Source organism: Felis catus, chromosome A2 (assembly GCF_018350175.1).
Source record: "Felis catus isolate Fca126 chromosome A2, F.catus_Fca126_mat1.0, whole genome shotgun sequence".
NCBI lineage: Eukaryota > Metazoa > Chordata > Mammalia > Carnivora > Felidae > Felis > Felis catus.
Window position 1 is genome coordinate 163885787 of NC_058369.1, and position 9119 is coordinate 163894905.

The 9119-nt window shown below is 55.9% G+C and overlaps 1 pseudogene; it reads left to right on the top strand.

Annotated features, from left to right (window-relative positions):
* The first annotated feature begins 3958 nt into the window (after positions 1 to 3958).
* LOC105259757 lies at positions 3959 to 8522 on the top strand (annotated as a pseudogene).
* Positions 8523 to 9119: the final 597 nt, after the last annotated feature.

The window sequence follows — 9119 nt, forward strand, 5'->3', positions numbered from 1 at the left end:
TGCCGGGGTCTCTGGTAGAGCCCCCCAGCTTGGTCATCCGGTCACGTTTCTTATTCTTATTTTAGTGACTCTGTTCTGTTGTGCCTCTTGCTGTCCGTGATCTCAGATGTTTTTCTGCGAAGCAGAGGAAGCACAAATGGCCCATTTTATTTATAACTCTGCAGTGAAGCTCAGAATCAGAGTGTGTACGTTGGGGGGGGGGCGGGGCGGGGGGGACCGGAGAGGGGAAGGTACTGGTGAAACAGGCCGATGTCTGCGTCTGGTTCTTGCCTCCTTCTTGGTGTCGATGACCTTGCAGCTTATACCAGACCAACGCTCAGGAAGTAGTTAATTGTCCGGCCAAAGGCGTGTATGGGCCACGTAATTTCCACGTGGCCGGTATGTGCCACGTTCCCTGGAGTATGTGAAGAAGCGAGGAGGGGCGCGGAAGATGAGAGAGGGGCTCTTTCGGTGGGCGCAGCCAGTCCCCAACTAATCGGGAATTATAACAGGAGCTGACACTACGTGCCCACGGTGGGACAGCTGTTGTGCTGGTGCTCTCAGCCCACCTGTGGCCTTCCCCACGCTCTTCGGTGGAGGGCACCGTCACTGCGTCACAGACGAAGGTGCTGGGGCACTGAAGAGCTCGGTCAAGAGCATGCAGCAGTGGAGGGCGGAGTTCAACCAGACCGAACAGCAAGCACTTTGAGCGGGTCTGCGGGCCCCAAGGCAGAGGCCCAGGGCCGTGGGGCTGCAGGTGGCCAGGCTTCCTGGTCTCACTCTGAGTTGCTGGCCTCAAGCCTGGGGTGGGGACCCTGTACTGCCTGGGACCACAGGAGACCCCCCCCCCCAAGACTCCTTCTTCCCCTTCCCGCTCCCCTCCAGGATGATTTCAGACTGTCCCCTCCAGCGGGTAACCTTTCTTCCCATTCCTCTGACAAAGGGACGGTCAGACGGGAACTTCCGCCAGGCCCCTTCCCCCACGGGCCCCTTCCAGCGGCGACGCCCACAGATGACATTTCTTGTCGCGGGAAACCGCCCCTCAGCTCTCCGGGAGCCATCGTTCCCTGTCTTCCCCTGCTGCTCAGTGTGTCTTTCCCTCCCTCGGTGGTTCTTCCTCTTGGCTACACGATGGAATCACCTGGTGACACTTAAAACCGAAAGAATGGGGGCCTCGTCCCCAGAGACTGACTCAAGTAGCCCGGAGTTCTCCCCAGGCATCCAGAGACGTGAAACTGACTCTGCCAAGAAGCACCGGCAGCCAAGAGCGAGCTTTCCTGCGGCTGCCCCCAGCCAGCAGCTCTGCTCTTCCCACCCACACCCCTGCAGCGGCTGCCCCCCACCCTGCTCTGTCCCGCTCTACAACCACCCCCTGGCAAAAGCCATCCAGCCCTTTCTCTCCAGACCACGGAAGGGCCGGCGGGGCCACCTCACCGCGGACCCTGCTGGACAGTCGCCCTCCCCCCGCCCCCCCCAATCTTCCAGTAGCAGCGAGCAGCTGGTCTCTCCCTCTTTCTCGAAGCACTTCCTTCCCTGGCTCTCCTCGCCCGTCTGCCTCGCCGGCTGTTGCTGGTTCCTCTTGGTCTCCTCTGGTCGGTGGCCCAGGGCTCCGTGCTGGGACCCGTTCTCTGCCCCAGGTGCACTCACCCCCTTGCCGTGCTCACTCAGCCTGCAGGCGCTGTAAGTCATCTCCTCACGGAGATGGGATCTCTGGTCTGGACCTCTCTCTAGAACGCCAGCCCGGTGTCTCCAGACGCCCACCCGACACCTCCGTGCGGGTGTCTCTGTAACATCTCAAACCGAACACGCCCCGACCTGGGATCCTGCCCTCCCACCCCACCGCTCCGCGGCCTTGCCAGCCCTTGCAAGCCCCCGGATTGCTTGCCTTCGGCAGGCGTCCTTCCGGTCCCACCAGCAAACCCAGGCGCTCCTGCGTCCGGGTACATCTAGGACCTCTGCTCACCCCTCCCATCTAGAACCTTTGCCCCCCACCCCTCCTCCATGCCAGGCCGGTCCAAACTGGATCATCTGTCACCTGGTGACTGGTTTCCACTTCCACCCTGCCCCCCGCGGTCAATTCTCAAGACCACAGTGAGGGTGACACTTTACCAACATCCCTCCAAAGGCTCTACCTTTCACTCCTGTGAAAGCCCGTGAGCCCGCAATGACCCACAACGTCTCCATTCCATTAGTCCCCCCCTTGTCCCCGCTCCAGCCAGCTGTTCTCCTAGCCGTTGCGCTAACACGCCACACTCCCTCCTACCTCAGGGCCTTGGCAGGGGCTACTCCCTCTGCCTGGAACATTCTTTTCCTAGATATCTGGATGAACTGCTCTCTCCTTTCCTCCAGCTCCCCACTCAAATACTACTTGTCAGTGAGTCCCTCACAGACCACTCTTTTAAAGATTGAAATCCCTTGGGGCGCCTGGGTGGCTCAGTCAGTTAAGCGTCTGACTTCTGCTCAGGTGACGATCTCATGGTTTGTGAGTTCAAGCCCTGCGTCCGGCTCTGCGCTGACGGCTCAGAGCCTGGATCTTGCTTTGGATTCTCTCTCTCTCTCTCTCTCTCTCTGCCCCTCCCCTGCTGATGTGCTCTCCTTCTCTCAAAAATAAACATTAAGGGGCGCCTGGGTGGCGCAGTCGGTTAAGCGTCCGACTTCAGCCAGGTCACGATCTCGCGGTCCGTGAGTTCGAGCCCCGCATCAGGCTCTGGGCTGATGGCTCGGAGCCTGGAGCCTGCTTCCAATTCTATGTCTCCCTCTCTCTCTGCCCCTCCCCTGTTCATGCTCTCTCTCTCTCTGTCCCAAAAATAAATAAAAAAAGTTAAAAAAAAATTAAAAAAAAAAATAAACATTAAAAAATAAAAAAAAAGTACAAATTGAAATCCCCTTCCCCAGCATCTCCCTTCTTTGCTTGTTTATCTCTTTGGCACAGGTCACCCCCTAATACCTCCTAATGCATAATTTACTTAACATGTTGTGTTTATTGTCTGCTCCCACGTGAGGTTTCAAGCCCCATGAGGGCAGAGATGTTCGTCTGTTTGGCTCGGTGTTCTATAATCTAGTACAGTGCCTGGTGCTCGGTGCATAGTCACTAGCGTTTGTTGAATGAATAAACGATAAATGTGATGCAGGCCAGGAGCTGTAGGGGGCGGTGAAGGGAAGAGAAGGCTTCATTCGGTTCCACAAGAATCATCACGGATATTTGGTGCTGGGAATGATGCTCGGGGGAGACTGGCGCTGAGCCTCGGGGGCAGGATCGTCTTTAATCACAGTCATAATAGTCGGGATAAGCACTGGGACTCAGGAAATCCTGGGATCGATTTCCTCGGCGCTCTGCTCTCGGAGCGGGGCACAGCCCTGGAGAGGCCGAACCAGGGGTAGGGTGAGGCGGGGGGCTGTGAAATCAAGGCGCGGGGGCAGGGACCCAGGCTCAGCGCTCGCTGAGCCGGACCCCTCACACCCTTCCCCGGGCCCCAGTCGGGAAGACACAGTCGGCCGCAAGTGCTTTGTCGCCGAGGTAGCCGTCCCGAAGGACCTCCTTTGTGGCGGAAGAAGCACAAGCTGTGCGGCTCCGTGGTCAGCGACGGGCACTTACTCCCGTCGCCAGTGACGCCGCAATTATGTGTCGCCATGACAACCGCACGGCGCAAGCCGAGCCTCAGCGGATCAGATGCAGACACGCTGTGTGCAGTTTTCAACCTCTGCCTGAAACGTGGAGGCCGCGGGTTTTGGTGTCAGGATCCCACGTGGAAAGCCACGCCCCCCCCTTCAGGAAAGGGAGGGCGCGGGGCTGTGCTCACACCAGTCTCTGAAATGCAGCTGTGACCGCACCCCTCCGTGGCACCCCCACGCCGCCTGTCTGCTGGCTCCGCCCCCTCTCGTCTGCACCTGCTTGCTGTGGCCCAACTCACTTACGATTCTCTGGATGCCCTGGGGAGGAGAACGGTGTATAGACAAGGAGACAGAGGAATGAAACAGCATGGAATGTTCTGGAAACACAGGGCGATGTGAGGGGCAGGTTGGGGAGGAAGGACTTTGGTGTCCTGCGGGCACTGAGCTGTCCCTGGCTCTGCCCCTCACCGGCGCCGGGCAAGTCCGCCTGAGCTCTCCTCGCCTCGGTAGGACTGTCATGCAAATCAGTGCTGAGAGCTAAGCGAGGCTGGGACACAGCCGAGGTGGCCGATGGGGAGGGGTCCTTATGCTGCACATCAAAGACCTGGGGTTTGGCTGGTGGGGGGCAAGGAGCCAGAGATTTAAAGCAGGGGACGAGTCGGTACTGCTATTCATCCCATTTTACGGACGGCAGAACTAAGGCACGGAGAGGGTCCATAATTTGCTCAAGGTTACACAGCCGGCAGGTGGCAGAACTGAATTCAATCCCACGCTCTTAACCACTATTCTTCCTCTGGCTAAACAGGAAGAAGAAAGACCTTGGAGACTAAGGCCATGTTAGGGACCGTGGAAGAATTGACTGGGACCCAGAGGAAAGCTGGACGTGGCTTTGCCTCCAGTGTAGCGGCTAAGCTGCTGAGAAAGGAAGAATTGAGGTACTGGCGTGTTCATCAACACGTCTCAACAAGGGTGGACCCCCAGCCCTCTCCGAAGCCTCCGGCACCAGCCCCTGTGCCCGGCGCTTTGCCGTCTGAAGCCCTCCACGCGCCGGGCCAACCTTTGACCTGGGCTTGTGAGCCTGTCATAGGAAGAATGGCTCCACGGCAGCCGATTCCACCCCTCCCGGCAGATCCGGGAAGGAGAGGCCCTCACGCTAGGACTCAGGACTGCTCACTCACACACACACACGCAGCAGCGATGCGTGCATAAGAAGGCCGGACGCCTACATGGGGACTCAGGCTGGACGGCGAGCGTGTCCCCAGCAGCCACGCATGACTGCGGTGGTCCTGCATGGGTCAGGGTCCCCTGCACGGATTGCGGCCACGCGGCTGCGGTGGGACGCCCACGAAGCCGGCCCTGCTGCTGCGGCCCTTAGAGCTGGGGCTCCGATGGCCGGAGAGGTGGTTTAAGGCGGTTTTGGCAAAAGCCCCCAGACCAGGGGCATCTGACTGTCGCTTGGCCATCAAAGGAGCGCTATGCAGTGGGAGTGGGTATCCCTTCTTCCAGGGATGCCCCAGAAGGCAGAGAAACACGCTGGACCCTCCCCCCCCCCCCCCCCCCCGCTTCCTCCCCCTCCCTTCTTTTCTTCCGGCGCATCCATTAGCGGGGTAGAGGTGGGGCGGGGCTTCTTGGGGGCCTGGGCCTTGTCGTCCCCACAGTGAGCGCAGGCAGGGAGGGCAGATAGACGGGAGAGCAAAGGGTGGTTGACTGTTCCACCTGGAACAGTCTGGGTTATCTGGAATAATCTAACATCAAATACACCGTCCTCTCGTCCCCGTAAACTATTGAAGTTTTCTGGACGTTTAAATACGGATATGCACCGATATCCGATTTGTCTTCCTGCTACGCAGCGCTGCACATTCCACTCGCTCGGTGGGACCCGACCCCAGCGTCTGACGACAGAGTCTTTATCTGAAGAAAATCCAGCATTCTTCCCAGAATCAAAAAAAAAAAAAAAAAAAAAAAAAAAAATCCATAGAAAACTGTAATCAAGGGGCGCCTGGGTGGCTCAGTCGGTTAAGCATCCGACTTCAGCTCAGGTCACGATCTCACGGTCCGTGAGTTCGAGCCCCGCATGGGGCTCTGGGCTGATGGCTCAGAGCCTGGAGCCTGCTTCCGATTCTGTGTCTCCCTCTCTCTCTGCCCCTCCCCGGTTCATGCTCTGTCTCTCTCTGTCTCAAAAATAAATAAAAACGTTAAAAAAAATTAAAAAGAAAAAAAAAAGAAAACTGTAATCAAATGTTATTTCCTTAACATAATAAAAAATACCTTGGGGCGCCTGGGTGGCGCAGTCGGTTAAGCGTCCGACTTCAGCCAGGTCACGATCTCGCGGTCCGGGAGTTCGAGCCCCGCGTCGGGCTCTGGGCTGACGGCTCGGAGCCTGGAGCCTGTTTCCGATTCTGTGTCTCCCTCTCTCGCTGCCCCTCCCCCGTTCATGCTCTGTCTCTCTCTGTCCCCAAAAATAAATAAACGTTGAAAAAAAATAAAAAAAAAATACCTCACAGAATCATTGGGACAAGAGAGGTATTCTCATTAAATTCTGAATGGACCGAGAATTATAAATATTGACAAGGAGACAAGAAAGTGATGATATAACTACCCACCTAGAAAACCAATTAGAATCCACTGGAAAACACTTAGAACTAGTGCTGCAATTCCATACGGTGGCTGCTTGGAAAAGAAATACTCCGGGCTTAGTGCTTTTCTGATATAATAACAAAAACCAGCTGGAAAATTAAAGGGAAGAAAGAGGTGACTCATAAAAACCAATGCACAACCTCTTTACCAAGGACAGGACAGACCTCGGCGGGAGACCGGAAGAAAACCCGAGTGAAGGGAGAGGCTGTCACATTCCGGGGAAAAGGGGACCGGGGTGGGGGGTGGGGGGCAGTGAAATCAGCACTAATTCCCAAACGACCATGCAAAATGAACAGAGTCAAGTCCTATCACTCCCGCCCCCCACCCTCACACACACAGGATTTTAAGATTTGGGATGTGTACCTATAAAGGTCCTCCAGAAGAATAAATAGAAGAGAAAACTTATTCATGGTTGGGGGGTGGGCGGTAATGAGAGAATTTCTTTAACTAATTGCACATATTACATAGCGTAATCATAAAAAAAAAAAAAAAGATGTAGTGAGGCAACAGGAAGCCTGCAGATCAGCGAAATCCCTAGTGATCATGTCATATACGATGATTGTAACACTTTGAATCCTGAATGGTTATTGATGTCTTTTCTATAATAACGTGGTGGCCGTTACACGGGCTGCTATCGGTAAACTGCTTCCGCGGGCTGGCACTGCTTTTCCAGTTCCTTCGGCAGCAGGTTGTGGGATCGGGGAGGAAGGAGAGAACATAAAGCCTCTGGATCCCGGCAAGATGAAATAGACATCCTGGCGGGAACTCAACACTCGTCTCTTCCATTAAAAGTAATCTCCGGAGGTGGGCGGCCACAGAGCAGCAGTCGTGTGTGAGCGCATTGCCGTCCACGTTGGCCAGGCTGGTGTCCAGGTCCGCGATGGCCGCTGGGAGCCCTGTTGCCTGGAACATAGCATCCAGCCCAAGGGTCAGGTGCCAAGTGACAAGACCACTGGGGGAGGAGATGGCTCCTTCAACAACTTCTTCAGTGAGACGAGTACACGTGCGCAGGCCAGCTTTGGTGACCTGGAACCCAGAGCCGTGGATGAAGTTCACACCGGCAGCCACCATCAGGTCTTCTGCCCTAGAAGCTCCTCACCGGCAAGAAAGATGCCACTAATGACCATGCCCCAGGGCCCTACACCATTGGCAAGGAGATCATGGGCCTTGTCTTGGACCGAATTCAGAAACTGGCCCGCCAGCGCACGGGTCTTCAGGGCTTCTTGGTTTCCCACAGCTTTGGAGGAGGACCTGTCTCCAGGATCACCTCCCTGCCGGTGCATCGTCTCTCGGTCGATTATGGCGAGAAGCCCGAGCTGGAGCTCTCCACTTATGCAGCCCCCAAGGTTTCCACGGCTGTAGTTGAGCCCTACAACTCCATCCTCACTACCCACACTGCCCTGGAGCGAGCACTCTGATTGTGCCTTCTTGGTAGACGACGAGGCCATCTATGACATCTGTCGTAGAAACCTCAGTACCGAACACCCAACCTGGGCTACTGACCTGAACAGGTGGATAAGTCAAACTGCGTCCTCCGTCGCTGCTTCCCTCGGATTTGATGGAGCCCTAAGTGTTGATCCGAGAGAATTCCGGACCGATCTGGTGCCCTACCCCCGCATCCACGTCCCCGTGGCCACCTACGCTCCTGTCATCTCCGCTGAGAGGGCCTGCTGTGAACAGCATCCCATAGCAGAGATCATCGATGCATCCTTTAAGTCAGCGAACCAGACGGTGAGACGTGACCCTCGCCGTGGCAAATACGTGGCTTGCTGCCCGTTGTACAGTGGTCCTATGCTTCCCAAAGACGCCAGTGCCGCCATTGCTGCCTTCGAGACCAAAAGTACCGTCCAGTTTGGGGACTGGTGCCCGGCTGGCTTCAGAGTTGCCATCAGTAACCTGCCTCCCACCGTGCTACCTGCTGGAGACCCGACCAAGGTGCAGCGAGCTATGTGTATGCTGAGAGCACCACGGCCATCCCCGAGACCTGGGCTCACCTAGACCACAAGTTTGACCCGATGTATGCCAGGCACGCCCTTGTCCACTGGTATGTGGGTAGGGGCACGGAGGAAGAGGCCCATGAGAACACGGCCGCCCTCGAGAAGGATTCTGAGGAGGTTGGTGTGGATTCTGTGGCAGGAGAGGGTGAGGAAGGAGGAGAGGAGCACTACAGTTAAAGATGTCACAAAGGTCCTGCTTTACAGGAGAGCTTATTCTGTTTTCAATATTGAAAAGTTGCGCTCTGATCCGTTCACTTGTATGTAGAAGTGTATACTCTCCTATACAATTGCTGGCCTATTTTTAAAAACACGATACCTTGGGGCGCCTGGGCGGCTGAGGCATTTGAGCGTCGGGCTCTTGATTTCGGCTCAGGGCATGATCTCACGGCTTGAGAGACCGAGCCCCGCGTCGGGCTGTGTGCTGAGCGCACGGAGCCCGCCTGGGATTCTCTCTCTGCCCCTCCCCCACTCTCTCTCTCCCAAAATAAATAAAATAAACTTAAGAAAAAAAAATGATGCTTTGTTATAGACCCAAGCCGTCTGTTTCTCTGATGGGTTTGAATAAAGTATTCCCTGTCTTCTATGAAGAGAAAAAAAAAGGAAGGACCGCTGGGTGGCCGTTATCGGCTCTTTGTGAACAGCAGACCGCGACCTCGAAGGGTTTGCGTTTTGGTAAAGCCCGAACCTCCAGTGTGAGGGCTCCATGTTCAAGGACACTGAACACTTCTGGGGGAGGGGTTTCACCCCCACGCGCCCCGCCACCTGCTTTGTGCCGCTGTAGGATCCTGCAGACCGTCTCCCAGGGGCCTTCTCAGGACAAATTCTACAGCAGCTAGCAAGTGGTACCTGCAAAAAGGCAACAAACACATTTCCTGCACATTTCCTGCTGTATCA